Source organism: Pipra filicauda, unplaced genomic scaffold (genome assembly GCF_003945595.2).
Source record: "Pipra filicauda isolate LSUMZ 115617 unplaced genomic scaffold, ASM394559v2 scaffold474_size475410_pilon, whole genome shotgun sequence".
Classification (NCBI taxonomy): Eukaryota; Metazoa; Chordata; class Aves; order Passeriformes; family Pipridae; genus Pipra; species Pipra filicauda.
In genome coordinates, this window is record NW_024104614.1 from 69,480 (window position 1) to 82,283 (window position 12,804).

The window sequence follows — 12,804 nt, forward strand, 5'->3', positions numbered from 1 at the left end:
TCACCCTGCCGGGGACCCGCGGGGCTGGGGGGCCACTGCCCCCTGCGCCGGGGCCAGGCGGCGTCCCCAGGGCGGGTCTCTAGGGGAGGCCCCGGGGCCGGTCCGGGGCGCGGACCCGGCGCTGCATTCTCAGAGTCTCCAGCAGAGGCTGGGCTGGGCTGGGTTGGGCCGGGCTGGGCTGGGCTGGCGGGGAAGGAGGGGAGGCAGGCAGGGAGCGAGTGGAGCGAGGGGGAGGAAGGCGGCTCTCGCCGCACATGCATCCCCCGCCGCGCACCCGCCGCCCGCGCCCCGCCTCGCGCCCTGCCCGCCCGGTGCCACAGCCGGCTCCGCTCGCCGCCGCCGCCGGTCGGGGCTGCGATCCGCTCCGTGCCGGGGCTCCGCTCCCTGCTCCGCGCCCGGCTGCGGGGGCTGCCATCCGCTCTGTGCCGGGGCGCCGGGGCTCCGCTCCGCTCCCTGCCCGGCTGCTGGGGCTGCGATCCGCTCCCTGCCCGGCTGCTGGGACTCCGCTCCGCTCCGTGCGCGGCTGCCGGGGCTCCGCGCCGGGGCCGCGCCGCCCGGTGCCGCGCAGGATGCCGCGGGAGGCCGAGCGCCCGGCGCGGGGGGGCCGCCGCGGCCGCCGCCCCAGGTAAGAGCCGGCTCGGGGGGCGGCGGGGCGGGCACCGCGGGGCAGCCCAACTTCTTCGTCCCTCGCCGCGCCGCAAACTTTGCCGCCGCTCGGCGGGGCTGCGGCGGGCGCTCCCCGCGGGTGAGCGCGGGCTCGGCCCGGCCCCGGGGTCGCCGCCTCGGGCCGTGCAGCCCCGCAGCCCGGGGTACCCCGGATCTCCTCGGTGTCGGCGGGAGAAGCCGGAGGTTTGATGCCTCATGGGCGTCGCTGCCGGGCGCTCAGCGCTGGCACCGCGGGATCCAGCGCGGCTCCGCCAGCGGCGGGTCCCAGCACACCCTTCAGTTAAAGCGCTCCGGTGCTTGGAGAGCTGCAGCTCCTTCTTTAACCGGTGGCATCTTAAAACACCCTCTTCGGGCTCCTTCCTGCGCAAGAGCCGTCTCCCCATTTCTCGCAGAGACCGGAGCCTTCGTGCCCATCCCATTCCGCATGGGCTTTGCTTGGGGTGTGTGTGGACGTGTGGCTGCAATGCCTGAGGAGCCCAGCCCGGAGCCCTCAGAGCTGGCCGGGTAACATCTCTCTTCGCAGAGCCACGTTTTTTTTTCTAACAGCAAACTAAAAATAACTGTTCTAAAACTAGCACTTTCCTCATTTAAAATGTGGTTCCCAACTGGCTGCGCACAGGCCTTGTGGGAGCGAGAGCTGCAGCCGCGTCTGCCCCCACCGCCTGCCCCGGCCCAGCACTGCCGTGCAAGGTGGCTCTCGCTGGGCGTCTGGGGAGCCCAACCCGTGGCATCTGGGCTCCTATGGGCACTGGCAGTGGGTCTGGGAATGGAGGGATGCGGTTTTGATGCCTCCACTCTTCTTGTTTAATTTCTGGCGGTTTCCCCCGCACAGTCCGGGGAGAGCTGTTGTGTCTTCTTGTCCAACCTCATTGTGTGCATGAACAAGACCAGTTACAGGGCTGATGGTGTAGGCAGCAGCAAGGAGAGGCAGGCTCAGGAGTTCAGACGTAACTTCATGAGACAGTGCAGTGCACCTCAGGGAAGCCTTTGGACCTGAGAGGGCTACAAAGGATGGATGGCTCCACCAGAGCTCTGGTTCTCCAGAGCTTGCTTGCATGGCCTGAGGTGGTAAATGGGGGATGTGCCTCTCTGTCCCTGCTCCTGGGTTGGTACCGTGCTGTTAAAATGCCATGCGCTGCAACGTAGTCTTGCATGCCACTGAGGAAATCTCGGCTAATGACTCTTTGGGACCTGTTTCTATTTCTTCAGAGTGCCTAATGCTCAGAGCATGGCTGAAGCCTGCAGTCTCTGTACTCATACATTTCGTGCCCAGCTCAGAGCCTGGGCTTTGCCAGGTTTTCCCTGTGAGACTGGTGGATACTCTCCACCCCTTTCAGGAGAGCACTGGGTAAGGAGTATTTGCAGCAAACAATTATCAAGGTTGGAAATCATTGTCCTGGTACATCAGTTTTCAAATGCTGAAAATAAATAGCTTCTCTGGCTTTGAATCTGAAACCGTTTTCCCCGTGCTGGTGCTGTGTTTGTTTGTTTTCAAGGCCAAAGGGTGGTTCAGCTGCTCATTGATGAAATCCTGAAATGTTGACGGTACCCTTAGTGTAGCACAGGGTAGAGCCCACTGAAATCTGAATAAGCTGGCCCAGATTCTGCACTGACTTTTATATCACGTCCGCCTGTGCTCCGGTGAGGTGGGGGTCAGAGCAAGTGAGGCTTGGTCTCTGTATGAAATGCCGGTTGCTGAATAATACAGAGATGGAATTGGTGGGCTTATGAAAGAAAAAGTATGTGCTGTTTCATAGGTAAAAAGGGCCAGCTTTGTTCCTGCCTAAAAAAAAAAATATGCCCTTTGCTTTTTGGTGCATTGACACTTTATAATATGATATGGTGATTTCATACCTATGACACAGAAGTGGCTACTGAAAGAAGGTCAGTTTTAAAACTCTTTTTCAAAAGAAGCTATCAGGCCTCCAGGAAAAAAAAAAAAAGAAAGAAAAGGTTGGTTTTAGCTTAAAAATGACAGTTAAAATCCTATTTTTCTTAGCTTCTTATCAAATAATACAATATTTTCATGCTTTAAATGCAACGTCATGATTCAAAAATTCATAGTTCTTGCTTGTGTGTAAGGATTCTGAGAAAAAGGGTCATAATTTACTGTTATTTGTGTATATTGTCTGATTAGCTTTTGGGGGGGTTTTGGCACATTGAAAATAATATTGGGCTAGCAAGGTTTTTTTCATAGGAAATTTTACTTTTGTGCTCCTAGTCACTATCCCATAGTAGCAAAATTTGGCTGCAAACATTGCAGAGGGAATGTTTGTTTGTTTGTTTGTTTTTTTGAAACCCCTTTTACAACCCATGAACTTTATCTCCTTAGAAGGATTAGATTCTTCATGGAAGCTTTGAAACAAGACTGGACTTCAGGTGGGATTTAATCTGATATTATTCCCTTAAAGTACAATTACATATTTACTTTCAAATAATTAGTTTTTATATTTTGAAAGCCCATTTTTGGAAAGTAAAGAAAAACAGACTGAAAAAGAAGGAGTGTGGTGACACTCGGGTTCTTTCAACATCATGTCACGAAACAGTATTTGTACATAAGAATACAGCCATGTATGAATTTGTGTCATTATCTTTTAACCATGTGGTTATGCAACTGTGGTTGGCTTTACAAGCAATGACACTTCTCTGCAGATAAGTCCATACATATCCTGAGGCACAGGCCCTTTTGAGTGATCTGCTTTCTTGAAAAATTAACATGTAAAGATGAGGTGGGTGTGAGTCCCAACAAGACTCCTTGCCTGAGGTGGTAGGTGGACACGGTGTAAGCTCCCTGCTGTTCTCTGGATCCCTTTGGTCTCTACCACCAGTTTATCCCATGGGGTTTCCTTGCAGGAAGGGTGCCCGATGGGGAGGGATGTCACCAGCTTTGCCTCAGACCGTTTGTTGCCCTGGGAGTGTCCTCCCTGTGCCCTCAGCACCCCCTTGCTCCTTGCTCTGCGGTGGGCAGGGTTCCTTTGGGTCACCCTGTGCTCAGGGCTCTGTGTGTGGCTGCCCAGGGCTGCAGGTGAGGGGACAGAGCTCTGCCCCGTGGGTTTGGCTACTCCAGCACCCACAGGGCTCACAACTGCACGTCCCTTGTGTTGCTTGTGAGGCACAGTCCTCCCTCCACCCCAGCAGAAAAGCCAAGTCTTTTTGTCTGGATTTGGGCAGCAAATTGCTCCCTGTCAGCCTTCCCTGCTCCCGTGAAGACTTGGAATATGGGGTTGAACTGGGACTGGGACTCACCAGTCACCTAGCACGGGCTGGGGGGTATCTATTTCTGCAGTTGTGTCTAGTTTGTGGGTTAGTTTCTGCTTCAGAGAGCTTTGGAGGGGTCAGGTGAGGGGCTCTCTGCTCCTGCTGGTAGCCACTGCAGAGACCCATCCTCCCAGTTCAGAGTTTCTTTTTCATTTAGTCATCACTTTCTATTATTTGCAAAATCCATAAAAGGAATACAGCACATTACAGTAATTTTCAATCTTACCCTTTGCAACAACTCTGCTTTCAGAGACTAGTCCAGACTTTACTTCAGCTTGGCTCTGTGTCCCCTTCATTTTCTTTCTTTTCACTGTCCTTTGTGCTGTGAGGGGGAGAAGGGAGTTCTGTGTTAGAGAGTTCTGTGTTATCCTGTTGAGAAAGGGTTTTTGGATGACATTTTAGTGCTGGTTCTCCAGGACAATATCTGGGTAGCAAAAGGGGATCTTTCTCCACCAGTCTCTGCCTTCCCTCATTGCACAAGGCTGACTGAGACTCCTGCAGAGGGTCTGGGTTCTTTCTTTTCTGATGGAAGCTGTGTATCTTCTGGGTGCTGCTGTTCCTCTGATCCTCTTGCAGTGTGGTTGGAATTCTGCCTGCAAGATTCTTCCTGTCTCAGCTCTTCAACAGCATTGCAGCACCTTCTCTTCTCTCATTTGAGGGCCTGGGGGCAGGTGGTAGCTGGCAGCTGGGTGCAGAGCCCACGGCAGCTGCAGAGCTCCATTTGCTGCTCGTGTTACCTGGTGCATGTAAAGGAAATGGGGATACAGGGCTCTGCTGGGAGGTAGGGGCATGAGAAGAGGTTGTTCACAGTGCATGGGTTGTCCAGGGTTCCTGTGCATCAGTGGCTGAGCATGTTTTTTTCCTTCACACTTTGGGTTTCAGTGCTGCCTCTGCACTGGGTTGACCCGACCTCTCCACCGGTGCCCAGCACGGGGAGTGCGGTGGAGGTGAGTGTGCACCCCAGTACCAGCTGGGAACAGGTCTCCCCAGAGGCCCTAGAAGGCCTCTGAGCAAAAGGTGGAAAGGTGGGGGACAGACCTTGCTAAGCTGAGGCCCCTGCCTTGTTCTTCTTGAGAGTGGGGGTAGTTGTGCCCTTGGGCATAGGAGAGGCAGCCAGCCCAAAGCTGGTCCGTCTGTGCTCCAGCCCAAAGCTGGTCCATCTGCTCCAGCCCAATGGTTTGGTTTGACTGGATCATTCATTGCTGCTACAACTACAGGCTGAAAATCAAGGTGCTTTTCAGAAAGTGTGTCCTTTCTGCTGGGTGCCAGATCTCAGGATAGCTCACTAAACACAAGGGAAGGTTACAGTACTCGTTGCAACCTAATGACATTTTTTCAGCTAAAGGCAGCACTTCTGTGTTTCCAGTCCTGCCCTGCTGCTCCTGTCTGGGAAATCTGCACTTGCCTTCTCTCTGCCTGCTGTGCCCTGTTCTGCTGCCCTGCTTTTACTCACTTCCTTGCCCCTCACTCCTACTCCAGCAGTGCCATCTGTGAGCCTGGAAAGAAAGCCCAGCAGAGCTCATTCAGTTTTGATTCCACTCGGTGCTACACTTCCTAATTTCAGGTCCTAGTGAGAGAGCCATGCCTTAGCTCACACTCAGCAGGACTGAGGCTCTGGGCAAAGTGCCTGTTAGCACTGCTGTCACACTGTTGAGGGCAAGGTCTGCTCCCCAAACAGAGCAACCTTGCCTGTCTCACACTGTCACTGCTGTCACCTGTGCTGAATTTGGCCCTGACTGGGTGATGATGGAAGCTGTGGGTACGATGGAGGTGATGCTGGGTCTGGTGTTTGTCAGCAGCAGCCACAGATCTGTGGCTGTCCTGTAGAAGCATTTAGCCAGGTACCCAGCAGAGCTGGGAGCATCCTGCCCCTGGTTTGGGCAGTGATGTGTCAGGGTATGTCACTTCATGGAACAAGGTGGTCCTGTGCTCTGGCTGTGACAGTTTTGTGAGCCTTGCTGATTGGTAAGTCCTTCAGGGAATCATGAAAGCAGACTTGGTTGTTCAACAGCCTTTTGCAGACACCCCCTACCCCTCTTTGTTGCTCCTCCCTGCAACAGAGAACACAAGGGGAAGGAGACATGGACTCACTCCTCTTTCCTTGCTGACACTGCCTCACCATTGCCACTTCAGCCAGGATTTTGTTAATCTCTTCCTAATTGACTGTAGCCAGTGGCATTAACTGCAGGTGACTTGAAGCTCGAGGCCCTCAACTCACCTGAAGCTGCTGATGGCCAGAAGCTTTCTGCAGCCAATGATGGGATGTGAAGGGAGTCGCCATAGAAACATCTTGGGCAATAAATGGAGCCTCAAAAGCTCTGCCTGCCTTTTGGCAGGAGCCTGTGTGTGCATGTGGGTGCAGGTAGTGGTGTGCACCCAGCAGACCAAGGATGTGAGACATTTGGAAACAGCAGCTGCAGGAGCAAGCACTGCTCTGGTAGGCTGGCATTTCCCCGAGGTTTTGATTGCAAAACTGAGTCAGAGCAGGAGGGTGTGATATGATCCTGATACTGGCCTGGCAGGAAGGGGCTCATTCCCACAGCTGAGCTGTGTCCAGTGCTGTGCAGAATTCAGCCCCTCCTGGGCTCTGCAGCCCCAGCCTTGGGGCAGCCCCGTCCCCTTGCTGTGCATGGCAACACTGGGGACTCAGCACAGCCTCTGTGGGTGACACCCACCTGTCCCTGGGCTCTTTCCTGAGCACTGCTGCCCTGCCCTGTGGTCTGGCACTCGGGAGCTGTGTGCAGGCAAACCCCAGCACAGGGAGGTCTGAGGCCCCATGCCCACCCAGGAGGTGTTGGAGCTGGGTACCTTGGGGGTTGTGTTCCCCAGGCCCTGGTCTGGATCTGCCCCCTTGGTGACCCCCGCTGCCTTCCTGGGCAGAGCCTGGATGCCCCTTGCTGGCCAGGGAGCTTGGGCTTCCTGAAGGCAGGCTGTGGGGCAGGTGGATCCTCTGGCTCTGTCCTCATGCCAGCCAGAGCTGGGGAGGGCAGATAAAGGTTTGGCTGCTCCTGAGGCTCAGACCCTCCTGGTCTGACCATCCCGGGACAGAAGGAGTGTTGGGAACCCTGGACCAGGCCCTTGTTCTGATGTCTTCCTCCTGCTCTGGAATGGCTGTGCAAGACAGTAACTTGTGTATGTGTGCCTGGGGATGCTGTGCTCCCTTCCCCAGTCCTGCTTCCTTGCGTCTCTGTCTGTCACACTGGGATTATCTCCCTCTGCTCCTACTGCAGCTGCTTCCCGGAATCCCAAATCCCCAAAATGCTGTTTCTCCAGTAATCCTTGTCATTAAAAGTGGCTCCTAAGCTCAGAGCACCTCCTCCTGTCCTCATCACCCTCTCTAGAGAGGAGCAGTTTGAGATGGCACATACTAACCATGAGAAAATGAGTCTACTAACCTGGAACAGGACACTGTTTTGTCTCCCCCCACCCGCCACCAAACTCCAGTCGCCCTTGAGTCCTTCTGGGTTTTCACTATTCTGTTTTTCAGCAGTGTGAAAATGTGCTTTCTCCCCTGTTGTTATGGCCCTGACAAGGCACGTGGCTGTTGGTGCCAGTGTTGTGCATGTGTGGGAGAGGGAATTGTTTCCCCTGTCACTGGAGTCTAGAAGGTTGAGGACATACAGGTGAGGGAGGGGGCTTCTTTGGGAGCTGGACTTCACCAGCTTTCTGAGCTTGGCTGCCTTCCCACTTATGAAATACAGCTGAACCTTTTGATGGCAGGTAGGAATAGCTGAGCATCAGCAGAGTCCTTAAGAAATTACATCCCTGCTTAAACTTTCAAAAGTCAGCTGAACACCCGTTCGCCACAGCCCTCCCGGGCTGTTCCCCAGTGGCACGGTATTTTCTGCAACAAAACTCCTGCTGCAGCAGCACTGTCCGAGGGCAGGGCACTCCTTCACTGGGCATCCTCACCTGTGCTGCAGGAGACGGGGACTCTTCCCGTGCCAGTTTTGGGATGCTGTGGAGGTGCGAGCTCAGCTCTGCCCAGGGCTTGTCCCCGAGCCCCCGAGGCGGCACGGGCGGGGGTCCGGGTGGTCCCCGGGTGCCGGAGGGGAGGGAGGGCGGGCGGGGGGCTCCTCCTCGGGCCGGTGCCGGCAGAGGGAGCCATCCTTCCTCCTTTCGTATGCACAGCCCGGCGTGCCAATTAACCAATTAATTTGAAAGGTGCTGTGAGAGGTGAGATTAGAACTAGGGTCCTCCACTGGGCAATGGCTCTGCTCGTCTCGCTGAGGCTCAGGAGCGAGCGTGTCTTTCCCAAATCCCTTCTCTCTGCTTTGACACCCAAGTTCTCCTCTCAGGTGAACCCTTGGGTGGGTTTCATCTGGTCCAGCTTCTCCTGGTCATGCAAGACAGGAGCAGCCTCCACAGCAGGTGTGGTGGGGGCTGATGGCAGTGCCTTGGTCAGCTGGGGGTATGGGCAAGGGATGAGCCCCAGACATCCAGTGGACCAGGTCTGCAACTGTGAGCCCCCATGGACCATGGGATGAGTGACCAGGGACTGTGGCTGACCCTGCAGACGTAGACGTGGCCTTGCTTTGCCTTGCCTTGCCTTGCCCAGGACTTGGCAATGGATTAGCTAAGGCAGACGAGCTTGTGAGCTGGAGCTGTGAAGTCCTGCCTAGAGAACTGACTTGTGCTGGTGAATGACGCTGCTCCCCCCTTCCTTGGTAATCACAAAGCGATGGAGGCATGAAGTGAAGTGCAAGCACTGAACCCTCCCTGGCTGGAGTAGCCACCACAGGTGAGCATTTATGGATTTTGCCTGAAAAAGCTGTTTATATTTTTGTGCAATGGGAGACCCGTGTCTGGCTGGGAAGGATGTTTGGAACCATCGGTTGAGGCTTTAATTGGTTTTGCACCTACAGTGCTAACGTGTTTTAGTGGACTAGATGGGAGGTGGGTGGTGCTTGGCTGCTCCAGGACAGGAGATACGAGCTGGTGTCATGGGACTGAGGGGCTCAAAGCTTTGTGCAAGGAGAGTGGCAGCTTCTCACTGTGCTGTGGCTGCTGTTTTCTATTTAATGCATTCAGAAAGGGTCAGTCTGACTTCCTCTGCTCTGGCTGTGAACGTGGCCTGCAGTGGTGCTGCCATGTGTTTTGGAACTGCTGTGGAATAACCTCGCTAAGCAGTTAAGCACCACACAGCCACCTGCTTACTCCCTCATTCCCAAGTGGGGCATGGGAAAAGGAAAGGAAGAGGAAAACTTTTAGCTTGAGATAAAACTGATTTAATAAGTGAAGGAGAAGTGAAAGAAGAGAAAAATTAAGACAAGGGATGCAAAGGCAAACACTTGCTGCGTTCTATAGATAGACTGATGCCAAGGCAGTTCCTGAATTAAAGGTGGCTCACTAAGCTCCCTCCTCTCCCTTTTTATTGCTCAGCATGTCATTAGATAGCTTTGTGGTTGGTCTGGGTCATCTCTCTGGTTTTCTTCACTCCCAAACTCTTGTGCATCCCCAGTCTGTTTGCTGGGGGCATAGTGAGAAGCAGAGGAGGCTTTGACACTGCAGTTTGGCAGTAGCTAAAACATTAGTGTGTTATCAGTTTTGTTTTGGCCACAAATCTGAAACTCAGCACCATATAAGCTGCTGTGAAGCAAATTAACTCCTTCCCAGCCAGACCCACTACAGGACAGTTAAACACCCTTTAGTGCCCTTGGCAAAGAGCCCTCATTAGACCTGGGCAGTGGGAGATGAGGTTTCTGTCCTGTGGATCAGATGGCCAAGGCACACTCAGGCTGTCCAGGGCAGAGGCACAGCACTGCCTGTGATGCTGCCAGAACATGGTGTTTGTTGGGAGAAGCTACAGAGACACCAGAGTGCTGGAAAACAACCCTTGGGAAGCAGGGCTGGATGCAGGCAATGAGCTGCTTGCTCAGCTGGTGTGAATTAGCCTCAGTTCTTCAGAGTTCTGGCAGGTCAGGGTCTGACCTGTGACCATGCTGAGTATCTCCCTTCAGTTCCTGGGCACAGACTCCAGTCAAGTTTGCTTCTAGGGAGGCATTTTCCAAACCTTGGGCTGTCCCAGAAGCAGAAAATCCTGCAGCTGAGCCTGTGTTGTTCATAGTAAGCACTGCCTTGGTTGTGAAAAGCTGCTGTGAAATAGAAATGAGAGGGAGGGACCATGAAGCCCCATGGTGGAAGGCCTTTTCTTTAAACTGCAGCTGAGCTGGGCTTAGGCAGAGGTAGGACACAGTGTCTGGTCCTGGTTTCCACAAGGCAGCACGTGCGTTTCCCTTGTGAGCAATGAAAGGCTGGTACTGAGACTCATCTCTATCTTTTTTATATCTAGTCCATCACTGTGCTATCTGGTGCTTCCCCAGTATATATAGAAATAGCAACAACAGATTTCTTTGTCCTCTTCTAGCCAATGCCTGAAGTGATTGATAAGTTCATATGTTTTTGTGTGTGAGTTCTGTCTGTGCACCAACATGAGGAAAGCTGTCTCGTGGACTGATGTTCTTGGTGCCCCCCACCACGGGGGCCCAAGGACTGTGCAGGTGCAGTGCTTGTGCCTGGCTTGGTCCTGAACCTCTCAAAAGTTTGGTATTGGCCCTGCTCAGGGCAGCTGTGTCTTGTTACTCAGTTTTGGAATCACAGTGACTGCATGTTCAGGTGTGAGTTTTGGTGTCAAGTCACTGAGAGGTCTGATGGGAGAGGGGAGTGGCAAGACACGTACAGCTCTGAGACCAGCGGGGGGGAGAATGGCTTCTTGGCTGGACACTGCTTGGCTTTGGATGCCCAAACTCTACCTGAGGCTGCTGCCAGCCCAGCAACCTGAGAAGGGTGGTGGTTTGGAGGGTAGTACACAAAGGAACACATTTTGTCTGCAATGCAGTCCTCCCTAGTTGGCTTCAGGCAGTCCAGTGTCTATCTGGAGCAGCGGGGGCCTGGAGACTGGCGTGGCAGCACACAGGAGATGTTTGTGCAATTTGGGATTTCAGCACTTTTGCAATGGCCTGCATGGCTTGGGGGTGGTGGGCTCTAGGCTGGGGACTTTGGGGCACGTGAATGGGTTCTAATGTGTCTGTCATCAAACAAGCTAGAAAGGAGTGTGGAGAAGGAAGTGAAGCAGCCCAGAGACAAGGGGCGAGTGAGCTCGGAGTGACCAGGGGTCTGCAGTGTGGTGACAGAGAGCAGGATGCAAACAGTTGAGGTGTGTGAGGGTGACAAAGGCAGAGAAAGCCACAAAGGAAAGTGGGAGTGTGACTGTACGTGTGTGCTTCCAGTTCTCCCCTTTTTCCAAGTGTGGAACTGCTTTGGGAAGGTGGGGTGGCCTTGATGAGCGTACACAGAGCCAGTGTCTATGCATTTTGTTGGTTGTGAGGATCTTTCACTGCCAGCAGTACCGAGTGGCTGTTGGACTGGATGGAGAAAGTTGGGCCATGGGGGTCCTGCGTGTGCCCGGGGGTGTTCCTGGGGAGGCAGTGCCAGGCTGCAAACCTGCAGCAGGGCTGAAGGACTCGGAGCTGCAAAGGGCTGCACCCGCCCGTGTGAGTGTCTGCACCCTCTCTTGCATGCACATGCTCACGTGTTCCAGCACGATCCCGCCTGCTCACGTGGATGTGGATCTCCTTGGCTCTATTCTTTCACATGCACTTTGTCCATTTGCTTTTCTGTCCTCCCTGTTGCTGCTGTAATCTCTCTCTCTTCCTCCCTTTGTTCCCTGGGCTGCTTTGCTGCCTTCTACTTCACCATGTCCCTCTTTATTCCTTTTGATAATAATAACATTAGAACCTACATACAAGGCCCCAAGGTCCCTGCTTTGTGCAGATACATGAGCAAAGACCCTTCAAAGCCTGTGTGCTGGGTTGAGAAGGTTCTCATAGTCTCTCTGTTGCCAGGAGTGGCAGAGGCAAAGGGCTTGATTGTGAAATAAGGCCTGTGCAAAACCCCACGCTGTGTCCTCTGTCCATCCTGGAATGTCAGAATGCTGGTCTCGTTTGATGGAGTTTTACACCAAAGCCCTGAACCCTTGTGCCTGATGGGAGGAACTGGACGATTAATCTCCCTTTATCACTTGTGCTGAGCAGAGTGGTTGTTCCCCAAGCTCCCAGTCTGTCCCTTCCTCATTGTGCCATTGGTTTGGTAGTGACATTAAAGTGAAGCTACTTGGGGATTCCGTTCCAGCCTGCTGTGTTCACGTGCTTTGAGCTTTCAGAGATATTCTCCTTTTCAACTGCAATTTGCACATTTGGCCTCTGCTGAGAGGTGATGCTTCAGTGGGATGCTGAAGTCTGGTGGTTGGAAAGCAGCATTTCTTGTTTTGCATATGTGGTACCCACTGTATTTCCTTTGCTTGGTCCTGTGTGGCTGCTGGGTGCTGGTCCACATCTGCAAATACAGCACTGCAGGGGGTGGAGGAGGAATCAAATACTTTTTTCTTCAGCTGACAAAGTGGTCAGAGTTTCTTGCAGAGAGAAGGTTATTAATACTGTATCTGGCTTGCAGAATCGTATCCAGAAACCTGTTGACTTGTCACAAGGATGTGGCTCTGGTGTGCTGGTCCATCATGGAAAGGGAAGGGCTCTGAAATCCAGAGATACATTTAACTTTTTTTTTTTCCCCTCTTAAAGTCCTCCAAGAAATGTGCATCCAGTCTGTAGTGGTCTCTTTCAGCTTTTTTCAGCCACACTCCAGTTTTCTGATGCTTGCTACCACTTTGGCTCTCTCATAGGTTAACCTGTGTCCTGCAACTCCTTGCTGAGAACTGGATTTGGGAAAGAACAGGCAGTAAAATCAAAAGCCTTCACCTGTTCCTGGAATTTGCTGCTGTCTGCAACCCTTTTGGTTTATACACAGCAAGGGTCACAGAAACAACAGGCTGTTTTGGCATATTTGCTTCCCCTGTGATTTCTCTTTGAGCAGCATGACCTGTGT

General features: G+C 53.4%; 1 protein-coding gene across 3 annotated transcripts in view; it reads left to right on the top strand.

The window, feature by feature from the left end:
* Nucleotides 1–217: 217 nt before the first annotated feature.
* Nucleotides 218–12,804, top strand: part of CDH22 (cadherin 22) — a 77,149-nt gene continuing 64,562 nt past the window's right edge. Inside the window, exon 1 of one of the 3 annotated variants that reach the window (XM_039386223.1) lies at nucleotides 218–625. The gene's annotated coding sequence lies outside the window, so the exon portion shown is untranslated. Of the gene's footprint in view, nucleotides 626–8,596; nucleotides 8,666–12,804 lie in introns of those variants that run through there. The other 2 variants (XM_027745896.2, XM_027745897.2) reach the window with 2 other exon arrangements.